The sequence below is a fragment of the Eptesicus fuscus genome, chromosome 9, assembly GCF_027574615.1.
Source record: "Eptesicus fuscus isolate TK198812 chromosome 9, DD_ASM_mEF_20220401, whole genome shotgun sequence".
In the NCBI taxonomy this organism is placed as follows: domain Eukaryota; kingdom Metazoa; phylum Chordata; class Mammalia; order Chiroptera; family Vespertilionidae; genus Eptesicus; species Eptesicus fuscus.
This window is the reverse complement of record NC_072481.1, coordinates 24,433,503-24,446,005: the sequence shown is the minus strand read 5'-3', so window position 1 is coordinate 24,446,005 and position 12,503 is coordinate 24,433,503. Positions and strand designations below refer to the sequence as shown.

Below are 12,503 nucleotides of genomic sequence, written 5' to 3'. Positions count from 1 at the left end.
TCCACAGTACTGAATGGAGATTTCTGACTCTTTCCTAGTGGTGCAGGAAAAGCTTCTAGTGAGGCGTTGTACCGAGACGTTGAGGTCTTGCTTGAATTTTTAGACACCCCATGAATAGGCAAGACAAGAGTCATTATCTCAATGTTATTTTACAAACTTGTAAATCAAAAAGCAATGCATGCTTATTGTAGCAAAACTGAATCCCCAGAAGTAAAGAGAACAAAAGGTAAATCACTGATAATTTCTTGGTATATTACAGCCTCTTAGCTCTTTTTTGCTAAGCATGCATGTGCATATGTATTTTCATTTCTAAGTTTATTTGTCAATTGAAAAAAGTCATATATGTATATGTGTGTTTGTTTAAGCTTATCATGCTATACTTTGGGTACAAAGAAAAACTCCCTTCCATACCAGATCTTCCAGGCTACCTCCTCATGAACAACCGCTGTTTACCGTTATTGGTTATCCTTGAGAAAGAATCTCTTTAGGCTTCTATTTTTATACACACTGTTGTGCGTAAGGCTTTTTTCACTTTGGGTGACCATATTTCCATATGAGTTCATACAGATTTTTAAAACAGCTTTATTGAAGTATAAGTTATGTGGACCCCAGGAAGAGATTGATTTGATGTGAACCCCAAGAATGAATTTACTTGCTGAGGTGGACTCCCCAGGTTCAACCAACGACCTAAATTTTACAAATAGAGAGTCTAGCAGCCATCTACTGGGAGGGGCTGCTCACGTACTCTGTATACCAGGAAGAATCTCTGATTGAACGTGGTTTCCTGGCACTATGCCCTCCTTGTTTATGTCATCAGAGTCAACTATTATTATTTTTTAAAATATTTTTAAAGATATATATATTTTTTAAATATATTTTATTGATTTTTTTACAGAGAGGAAGGGAGAGGGACAGAGATCCAGAAACATCGATGAGAGAGAAACACCAATCAGCTGCCTCCTGCACACCCCCCACTGGGGATGCGCCCACAACCAAGGCACATGCCCCTGACCGGAATCGAACCTGGGACCCTTGAGTCCGCAGGCCGACGCTCTATCCACTGAGCCAAACCGGTTTCAGCAAGATATATTTTTATTGATCTCAGAGAAGAAGGGAGAAGGAGAGAGAGATAGATACATCAATGATGAGAAAGAATCGTTGATCGGCTGCCTCCTGCATGCCCCCCACTGGGGATGGAGCCTGCAACCCAGGCATGTGCCCCTGACTGGAATCAAACCCAGGACCCTTCAGTCCATAGACCGACGCTCTATCCACTGAACCAAAACAGCTAGGGCTATTATTATTTTTTAATCCTTACCCTAAATGTTTTTTTTATTGATTTTAGAGTGAGAGGAAGGGAGAAGGGGAGAGAGAAAGAGAAACATTGAGGTGAGAGAAACTTCAATAGGTTGCCTCCCACATGTGCTTCGACTGGGAATCGAACTGCAACTTGGGTATATGTGCCCTGACCAGGAATCGTAATGATGCTCCACCCAACTGAGCCACACCTGTTAGGGCTTGAGTCAACTATTATAAAGGATATCCTGCTTTCACCTTTCAACCAATGGACTGAGACCTGCCCCAACCAATCAGAATTGTGTGATTCAGACCAATCAGAACTGTGTGAATTGGATATCTCATTTACATAAAGTTGACCTAATTACTAGTAGGAACCTGGGTGGGAACTTTGGTATAAAGAACAACCCTCCCCCAAGACTATACTTTCAGGGATCATTTCTATAGTTTGTTACTGGAGAATGCCTCTGAATGTGTAGCACACCCAAAACCACAAGGAGGAGGTACAGTGTCCTCTCTTGAGTGTGAAACCCGCCCTTTGGAGAGTAAGAGGGAGAAGACGCAGTGTGAGTGGTTTTTGTAAAAACAAAATCATCTTCCCCTTTGTCTCAAGTGAAGTACATTTTCACTTGTTTACCGGAGGCTGTGACTCCCCAGTATGCAAACTATTTGCCTGAATAAAGTTTCTCCTTTTTTTTTTTTGTTGTTGTTGTTAATCCTCACCTGAGGAGATATATATATATATATATATATATATATATATATATATATATATATAATTTTTTTTAGGATATTTTTTCCATTGCTTTTCAGAGAGAGTGAAGGGAGGGAGGGATGGGAAGAGAGAGACACACATATTGACTGCTGCCTTCTGCACTCACCTCGACCAGGGGCGGGGAGCAAACTCACAACCCAGGTACATACCTTGATCAGAAATCGAACCTGGGACCCTTCTAACCACTGAGCAACACCAGCAAGGGCAAGTTCCTCCTTTTTTCATTCCAATACCATTTGGATTTGTTTCCATTTTGATGGCAGCAGTGGGATCTGAAGCAGCACCCAGGCTGTCTTCCCAATGCCATCTCAGAATCAATGGCTCAGCGCCAGCAAGGTTCGATTTGGACTTGGTCCGTATGGCTCTTTGGGACCTCATCCATAAAGTTTTGTGGGGACAGTTAGGCTTAAGGGGCACTTGAAGGGATAAAGGGTCTTCATTAGGTGTTAATGGACAGTGCATGTTCTAAGCTCCCATTCAGTAACCAGCCACCCTCTGGTACCCCAGCCAACTTTATGCACAGGACCTATGGCGCAGAAAGTTGCATCTGGCTGGGTCTTTAGACAAATATCACTCAGACCCAGAATGATCTTAAATTTTGCTGGCCCGGATGGGGCTCCTTTGAAATTTCAAAACTTGCTTATTTGCAAGCATAATTGGCACAAAGAAAATACCAAACCTCCCAAAGACAATGGCAGGCTTTTTTTAACTGGTACCTTGAGAGCATTAAATGAAACCCATTATCACCTCTCTTAAAGAGAATAATTCTAAACGGAATAAACACCTTGATAAATTAGAAAAAGGAATTTGCACCTGTGAAATTGAAGTTAAAGAGGAACCATTGGGAAACTCTCTAAATTTTGCCCATGTTATTCTAAAGCTAGACCTACTGCCCTGGCCAGTGTGGCTCAGTGGGTAGAGCCTCGGCCTGCGGATGGGAGGGTCCCGGGTTCGATTCCCGGTCAAGGGCACATGCCCGGGGTTGCGGGCTTGATCCCCAGCAGGGGGTGTGCAGGAGGCAGCCGATGCATGATTCTCATCCATGGATGTTTCTATCTCTCCTTCTCCCTTCCTCTCTGAAATCAATAAAAATATTTTTTTAAAAAATAAAGCTAGACCTACTAACAACCCGCCAGAAAAAACACCCTCTTCACCTCTTCCACCACTCCCACTTCACACCCCAATTTTTTCTCCCTTTTCTGCTCTTTCTGAACTTCCTGTTTTCTTCTCTCCTGATGTCTACTTCTCTTAATGCACCAGACCTTCCTCCCCCTTACTTAATAGTTCCTTTTAAGGTTGAATTGGGTGATGGCGACCATCACAATTCTTTTTTTTTTTTTTAAATATATTTTATTGATTTTTTACAGAGAGGAAGAGAGAGGGATAGAGAGTTAGAAACATCGATGAGAGAGAAACATCGATCAGCTGCCTCTTGCACACCTCCTACTGGGGATGTGCCCGCAACCAAGGTACATGCCCTTGACCGGAATCGAACCTGGGACCCTTGAGTCCCCAGGCCGACGCTCTATCCACTGAGCCAAACCGGTTTCGGCAACCATCACAATTCTTATGCCGCTTGGACTAAGTCTGAATTTATGGCCCCAGTAAAGGACTTCCCTGACCCTAAGATTAATTCCCTTGAATTTGAATGTCATTTCAATCTCATTATCAATGCCTATCATCTGGGTTTTCTGATCTTTGTCATATTATTCACATATTTGTAGGAAATGTTTATCCTGGAAATTTTTGTTGGCCGCTGATTGGAATGAACCTCGGGAGGACTTTGATGGCCAGGGCTTCCCAAATCTTTCCTTGCCAAGTCGTTTGGAAAGCCATACACCGTTGTCTACAGAGAAAGGACAAACCTGTCCCTGACTATTCTGATAGATCTGAACGGACTTTCCAACAAAATTCAGGGATTAAAAAATCGAATAATGAAACTCTCAATCTGTTCAATTCCATCATTGTGGCTAGCTTTTCTGAAGCCTTTAGTACTTTAGTAAAACATCACCTTAACTGGGCCACAAAACAACCCCATAATATAGCCTCTTTGGCTAACCAGCTATGTAAGACTTTAGAGAAAGACAGAAACCTAGGGCTACATAGCCCTAGATTATCAGGAAAAGATTGCTAAGCTCTGGCACTCCAACTACAACAATTAAAAAGAGATGCCCTGCTTGGCCAGTGTGGCTCAGTGGTTGAGCATTGTCCTATGAACCAGGAGGTCCTGGTTTGATTATCGGTCAGGGCACATGCCTCGATTGCAGGCTCTCTGCCCAGTGTGAGGTGTGCAGAAGGCAGCAGATCAATGATTCTCTCATCATTGATGTTTCTATCTCTCCCTTCCTCTCTAAAATCAATAAAAATATATATTTTCTTAAAGCTGAGAAATAAATACTTAAAAAGAGAGAGAGAGTACACATATAATACCTCAATAAAAATAAATTAAAAATAAAAATAAAAAAAGAGAGAGAGAGATGCCCCACTCTTCTCAAAAGCAGCCAGAAGTGACCTCTAAAAATGGTTCTCTATTCACTTGACCCAGAAACACCCACAAAATCATACAAATCAAGAGGTTCAAATCTTCGTGTTCACTTTAAGAACACTCGTGAAACTGCCCAGGCCATCAAGAGTATGCATGTCCAAAAAGCCACCAAGTATCTGAAGGACGTCACTTTCCAGAAGCAATGGGTGTCATCCCGTCGTTACACTGTGGAGTTGGTAGGTGTGCCCAGGTGAAACAGTGGGGCTGGACACAGGGTCGGTGGCCCAAAGATTGCTGAATTTTTGCTGCACGTGCTAAAAAACGCAGAGAGTGATGCTGAACTTAAGGGTTTAGATGTAGATTCTCTGGTCATTGAGCACATTCAGGTGAATAAAGCTCCCAGGATGCGGTATGGAACTTCCAGAGCTCATGGGTGGATTAACCCATACATGAGCTCTCTTTGTGACACACAGGATCCTTACTGAAAACGTGCAGATTGTTCCTAAACCAGAAGAGGGAAATACATCCCAGAAAAATATCCCAGCTGAAACTGAAGAAACAAAACTTATGACCTGGGAATAAATTCAACATAAAATAAATACTAATAAAAATTTAAAAAGAGAGAGACATGCCCCCGAATTACCAGTCTCTCAAAATCAAAATCAGAAACTTGTGGGGTTTTTTTTTTTTCTGTAAATACTTGGACATTTTAAAAGGGACTGTCTCAAATACAAACAATGACTATAACTTAACCCTGATAATGTTTACCAACCCTCATTCTTTAAGCAGGTCTAGAGATGCTCCAGGGACATGAAGGGGACATTTCCACTACTTAAAACAAACCAATTGGGGGAAATAGATATAAAAATTGGGGAAGAAGTGGCTAGAGCTCTAATGGACACTGGAGCCACCCTATCTGTCCTCAACTCCCCAGAGTTCTGAATTTATCTAGATGGTCAGAGCAGCCAGCCAACCTATGACAGTCCCTAAATCCTTACTCATCCCTTTTCAGTTGAGACCTCTTACCGGTAATTATTATCATTTATTACTCATTCTATCAGCTCCCATACACCTCCTGGGAAGAGACTTTTTAGAAACCTACCAAGCCCATATTTCCTTTTCTCACCAGGGAACTTATCTCTAGAGTGGTTCTCCCCCAAATCCCCATTTATTCAACTAGTCTCATCAACTACATACATCCTGTTCTCCAAGTGCTGCCCAAAAGCCCGTGGGCACAGTCCAAGCCTGATGTGGGCCATGTGCATTCAGAACCCCCAAGTAAAACACAGGTAGACCCCCAAAAACTCTTCCTCAATCTATATATATAAAAGCCTAAGTGACCCAATGACTGAACAACTGGTCGACCGGTCGCTATGATGCGCACTGACCACCACGGGCAGACGCTCAACACAGGAGCTGTCCCCTGGTGGTCAGTGAGCTCCCACAACCGGAGCGCCGCTCAGCTGACCGGGATGAGAAGGGCTGGAATGAGCGGGCCAGGATGAGCAGGAACAGCTCCTCCCTGGCCATTGGCTGCTTCGCACACTACTACATCCCTCAGGGGATGTTGGATGCTGATTTTAGCCTGATCCCCACAGGCCATGCCAAGGGACCCCACCCGGGCCTCTAGTATTAAATAATACCCCCTAAATCCTGAGGCCTTGGCTAGGATACAATATATATATTGTATATGTTGTACACACTAGAGGCCCGATGCACGAAATTCGTGCAGGAGTAGGCCTTCCTTCCCCTAGCTGCTGGCACCCGGGACCTGGGCTTCCCTCGCAGCCCTGGCTTTGTCCAGAAGGTCATCTGATCTAATTAACATATTATGCTTTTATTATTATAGATGCCTAATCATCCCTAGGGGCAGCCCTTGTGTTACCCCCATCTTACCCATCTGCAAACCCAATGGAAAAGGATGGAAATTTGTTCAAGACCTCAGCCATAAATAATATAGTCATTCCTTGACAGTCCATGATTTCCAACACCCACACCCTGTTCTCTAATGTTCCTTCTGAAAGCTGACATTTTTTCAGCTATTGACCTCTGCAGGAAGGCCAATGATTTACTTGGACTGTTCTTTCCCAAAGATTCAGAGAAAGCCTGGCTTATTTCCCCCAAATCCTTAAGGCCGTATAGCCACCATTTCCTTCCTATGTGGGTCCTCTTTGCTCCAATACATCGATGATTTACTTTTTTTTTTTTTTTAATTGATTTATTACAGAGAGGAAGGGAGAGGGATAGAGAGCCAGAAACATCGATGAGAGCGAAACATCGACCAGCTGCCTCCTGCACACTCCCCTACCGGGGATGTGCCCGCAACCAATGTACATGCCCTTGACCGGAATCGAACCTGGGACCCTTCAGTCCACAGGCTGACGCTCTATCCACTGAGCCAAACCGGTTTCGGCGATGATTTACTCTTATGTTCTCCTTCTGCAGAGGCTGGCCTCACTAACAGCCTCCATTTACTGCGTAATCTAGCTTCCAAAGGACATAAGAGTTCTAAAGAGAAACTGCAATTTTGTCAAATTTCCGTTACATTCTCAGGACACCTCCTAACTCCAGAAGGATTAAATTTTGACCCATCAAGCCTACATGGCATTTTAAACTCCTCCCTTCCTCAAACAAAAAGACAGCTTTAGGGGTTCTCAGAACTTGCAGGTTATTGTCAGAACTGGCTTCTTAATTTTTTCTTACTGTCGCAACCACTTATGACCTACTCAAGAATCCCTCTTCTGACCCCCTACGATGTCCATCAATCTTTTTCTTAAATATGTTCTTATATATTTCAGAAAGAGGGAGAGAGAAAAACATCAATGTTGAGAGAGAATCATTGATCGGCTGCACATCCCCTACTGGGGATCAAGTCTGAAACCCAGACATGTGCCCTGACCAGGAATCGAACCGTGACCTCCTGGTTCATGGGGCGACACTCAACCCTGAGCCACACCGCTGGGCCTAACAATCTTTTGAAAGAATAGAAATCCAGCTTACCTTAGCTCAGACCCTAGAGCATCCAAATTATATAACCTCCCTTTTCACCTCTTCACTCATGACCACGAAGAGAATGCTCTAGAGTCTAGGGGTACTTACTCAATCTCATGGGGTGTAAAATAGGCCTATAGGATATTCTAGTCAGCAATGAGATCTAGTTGTTCAAGGACTTCCCCCTTGCCTTAAGGCAGTTGTCACTGTTTCCATCCTTATAAGGCTACTGAAAAGATGGTGATCTCTTCTTACTGTGTATGTTCCACACTCTGTTGAAACTCTCCTTAATTCTTTTCATACTCAGAATCTTTCTGCTAGTCATCCAGCCAAATATAAAGTCCTCCTCTGTCTTCACCCCACCTTACTATCACTCAAAGCAACTTACTAGTACTTTCTCCTGTACCCTACTTCCTTTTCCAGATGAATAACATCCCCCGTGACTGTATTATGTTGACTGACCAACTCCTTACCCCACAACTGGATGTACGCGAAACCCCACTTCCCAATGTAGACTATGAATGGTTCACCAACGGATCCGATTTAAGGGGACCCAATTTAAGGGGACCCAATGGCAATTACAGAGCTAAATGTGCCATTGTCTCCCTTGATACAACCATAGAATCCAGCCCTCTACTTGAGGCCAAACCTGCCCAACGGGAAGAATTACATGCCCTTACTAAGCACGTTTATTAGCCAAAGATAAAACTGTCAATATCTACACTGACAGAAAATATGCTCTTGGAGTAACCCATGGCTTTGCCATGCTGGTAGGTTTCCCTACCACATCTGGACAGAAAATTAAAAACAGCCGAAACCGGTTTGGCTCAGTGGATAGAGCGTCGGCCTGCGGACTGAAAGGTCCCAGGTTCGATTCCGGTCAAGGGCATATACCTTGGTTGCGGGCACATCCCCAGTAGGGGGTGTGCGGGAGGCAGCTGATCGATGTTTCTCTCTCGTTGATGCTTCTAACTCTCTCTCCCTCTCTGTAAAAAATCAATAAAATATATTTTAAAAAATAAAAATAAAAATAAAAAAAAATAAAAACAAACTATGTCCTGGCACTCCCAGATGCCATACTGACTTTCAGAGCCTTTTTTTGTTAACATTCAGGGACATTCTTCTACCCCAAAGTGCAAGGAATTGAAATTGGCTATTTCACAGGAGATAACAACAACCCTGCCTATAGAATCCATCTATTTCTACCCTCCCTCCATTTCCTCACTTATACCAAAGACTAGGTAAACCTCATGCCATTTCTCTGGAGGATGGAGGAGGGAAATGGATTAAGCAAGGCTATTCCTTTGATTCTTCTTGATGCTTATAGATAGGCCCTACTAACTGCCCTGTCCTCCCAACAATCTCCAAAGGGAGATTTTAAACTTCATCGATGATTTAAGTCCTTAAAACACTGAGAAAATGATCCAATGAAGAAAACAATGTTAATGGGACTCTTCACCCACTATTGCCCACAGGCATATAAGATTGGCAAAATTTGTCCAAAATATAACCCTGGGAAACTGTCGCATGCCTCTCTGGGCCACTTTCCATTACTAATGGGTCCTTTAGAGGTATGGCAATTAGATTGTATCCAACTTCCCCTTCTCTTATGTTTATACATACGTGCTAGTCATGATCTGTGTGTTTTCACATTGGGCTGAGGCTTTCCCTTGCCATGGCCCTGGCAGTAGCTAAGGCCTATTAGGAAAAATTAGTCTGTCCAACCAGCATGGCTCAGTGATTGAGCATTGACCTATGAACCAGGAGGTCAGGGTCATGGTTCGATTCCAGGTCGGTTGCAGGCTCCATGGAGGGGGCGGGGAGGGGAAGGTGCAGGAGGCAGCCAATCGATGATTCTCGTCATTGATGTTTCTATCTCTCTCTCTCTCCCTTCCTCTCTGAAATCAATAAAAAATATTTTTTTAAAAAATTATTCTAACTTCAGGAATCCCTCAAGAACTTAATAGTGATTGAGGAACTCATTTTATAGGACAGATTGTTCAAATGTTTGTAAAATTTGGCATATCTATCAGCATTTCCATTTTATCATCCCCAATCCTCTGGATTGGTAGAACAAACCAATGGAAAAATAAATACTAGGTTGGGAGAAATTTGCATGGCATTTAGTCTGTCATGGCCCAAGGCCTTCCTGAACCTGCCTTAACTTTCATTCTACCCCCACTGGAAGACATAAATTTTCGCCTTTGAGATGATCACAGGTCATGCTATGCACCTAGATGAAGAACTGCACCAACCAGTACTTAACAAAGGAGATCTCCTACCTCACTGCAAGGAGCTTATCAACACCCTACAACATAACAGTGGCTCCTGGGAGACAAGGAATGTCCTCAGAGCCTCAGGCCCGGGCGTTTTGTCTGCTGGAAAAGACACCAACGCAGACTCTCTTCAGTCCCAGCTGGACAGGACCTTATCAGGTCCTTCTGACCAATCTATTACTAAATTCCGTGGCGTTGACTCATGGATTCATTTCTCATTTAACCAGACCCTTGAGCAAAATGGGGCTTCCCAGCCCATCCCTGAAACAAACTCAGACCAAAATCCAGGCAACAGGACGAGAAGAAGACAACAGCTGAAGTAAACAACTATTTCCAAGAAAATGGACCAGGCCTGCGTCACACAAGTTCTTCCAGAGATTCTTAACTTAAATTTCTTGTCTTTATCTCTTGTTGGTCTTTGCTTATAAGGCTACCCTTTATTTTTGAGAAGATTATCAACATGATAACAGACCCAATTGTTCTTCCTTTTCTTACTCTCTCCCTCATTTCTCTCTCTCTCTGAAAAATAATATTTTACTAAAACTCTCTGAGAGTGCTGCTAAGGGCTGAAATTTTCACTGATTGTTGGACGTCACCCAAACCCTAAATCAATTAAAGACAAATACCTGCCACTTGTTGCTCCATTTACCAAGTTTAATATGGTTCCCAATGTCACTGTCTTCCTAGATCAACCTATATCCAATTTCACCTTTCAGGTAGAGAGTATTAAAAAACCAGAGACATCTGCCCTCTGCTTGTTATTATTCATTGTCCCTATCATCTTCACTGAATTTAAATTTAAATATGCCCCCAATCTCTTCCTTACTTGATCTCTAACCATCTAGGTGACAAATTTAAAAAGAAAGATATAACCAGCCGGAACCGGTTTGGCTCAGTGGATAGAGAGTCGGTCTGCGGACTGAAAGGTCCCAGGTTCGATTCCGGTCAAGGGCATGTACCTTGGTTGCAGGCACATCCCCAGTAGGAGGTGTGCAGGAGGCAGCTGGTCGATGTTTCTCTCTCATCGATGTTTCTAGCTCTCTATCCCTCTCTCTTCCTCTCTGTAAAAAATCAATAAAATATATTTAAAAAAAAAACAATAAAGAATTATTAAAAAAAAAAAAAAGAAAGAAAGATATAACCAAATTATGTAAACTTGTTGCTTTAATTGGATACAAACCTGTTGGATTTTGCAAAGCATGCAAACTGTTTCACCTTTGGTTGGAAAAATTCTCTTGGCATATTTATGAATGAATCCATAAAGAAGAATCCTTAGGTGTGTGTGGGGAGGAGTGTTTATGCACCTCCCTGGTTCATCTTATTTTTGATACTGGAGGAGATATCCCAACTAAAGAATGGGCATATCAATGTTTGGGCACTTGCCTGTTGGAGCAATTTGTGACTCTTTTATCTATAATAATAAAAGCATAGTATGCTAATTAGACCAGACAGCCCAATGACCTTCTGGACATTCTTCCGGACGTACTTCTGGACGAAGCCACTGCAGCGGGAGCTGAGGCAGAGGTGGTTAGGGGTGACCAGTCAGGCAGGTGATCAGTTAGGGGTGATCAGGCAGGCAGGTGAGCGGTTAGGAGCCAGTGGTCCCAAATTGCAAAAGGGATGTCCGACTGCCGGCAGTTGGACATCCCCCAAGGGGTCCCAGATTGTGAGAGGGTGCAGGCTAGGCTGAGGGATTACCCACCCACCCACCCCCCGCCGCACGAATTTCATGCACCGGGCCTCTAGTCTATTCATAAGAATCCCAGCCTTTCCATAAATTCTTTTAACAAAGAACTATTTCCTCAGGACCAAAGGCAGATCATGAAGCCCAAAAGGGAAATGGTGGCCAGTAATGATAAAATAAGACAAAGTATACTCAGCATATTAGTCCCTAGTGCCGGAATATATGTCAACAAGAATATAACTAGGAATCTGTCCACCATCATCAGACAAATAGCCGAAGAAGTGACTAAGACTATTGCTGCCTAACAGAAGTCCCTAGATTCCCTTGCTCCAGTGGTCCTGGACAATCCCATTGTCCTTGAATATTTGCTGGCCAAGAGAGTTCTGAAAAAGAGGATTACACTGGTATTTCAAAGGTGTGTTTACCTAGATGCACAAGAACAATGGACTTAAACTCTTTTTTAAAATATATATATATATATTTTATTGACTTCAGAGAAGAAGCGAGAGGGATAGAAACATCAATGAGGAGAGAGAATCATTGATCAGCTGCCTCCTGCACGCCCCACAATGGGGATCTAGCCCGCAACTGGGGCAAGTGCCCTGACTGGGAATCCAACCGGAACCTCCTGGTTCATAGGTCCATGTTCAACCACTGAGCCACACTAGCCAGACTGGACCTAAACTCTTTACTAAAAATGTTATATGCAGTGCAGCTGGCGTGGCTCAGTGGTTGAGCATTGACCTATGAACCAGGAGGTTGTGGTTCAATTCAGCTCGATTCCTATCCCCAGCATTGGGGCATGAAGGAGGCAGCCAATCAATGATTCTCTCCCTCATTGATGTTTCTATCTCTCTCCCTCTCCCTTCCTCCCTGAAATCAATAAAAACATTTTTTTAAAATGTTATATGCCGTCCTGGCCAGCATTTCTCAGTGGTTAGAACATTGGCCTGTGCACCAGAGGGTCAGATTGAGTCCCAGTCAAGGGGTCAAGGG

At 43.3% G+C, this 12,503-nt stretch overlaps 1 pseudogene; it reads left to right on the top strand.

Annotated features, from left to right (window-relative positions):
- Positions 1-1,712: 1,712 nt before the first annotated feature.
- Positions 1,713-1,871, top strand: LOC114235061 (small nucleolar RNA U3; annotated as a pseudogene).
- Positions 1,872-12,503: the final 10,632 nt, after the last annotated feature.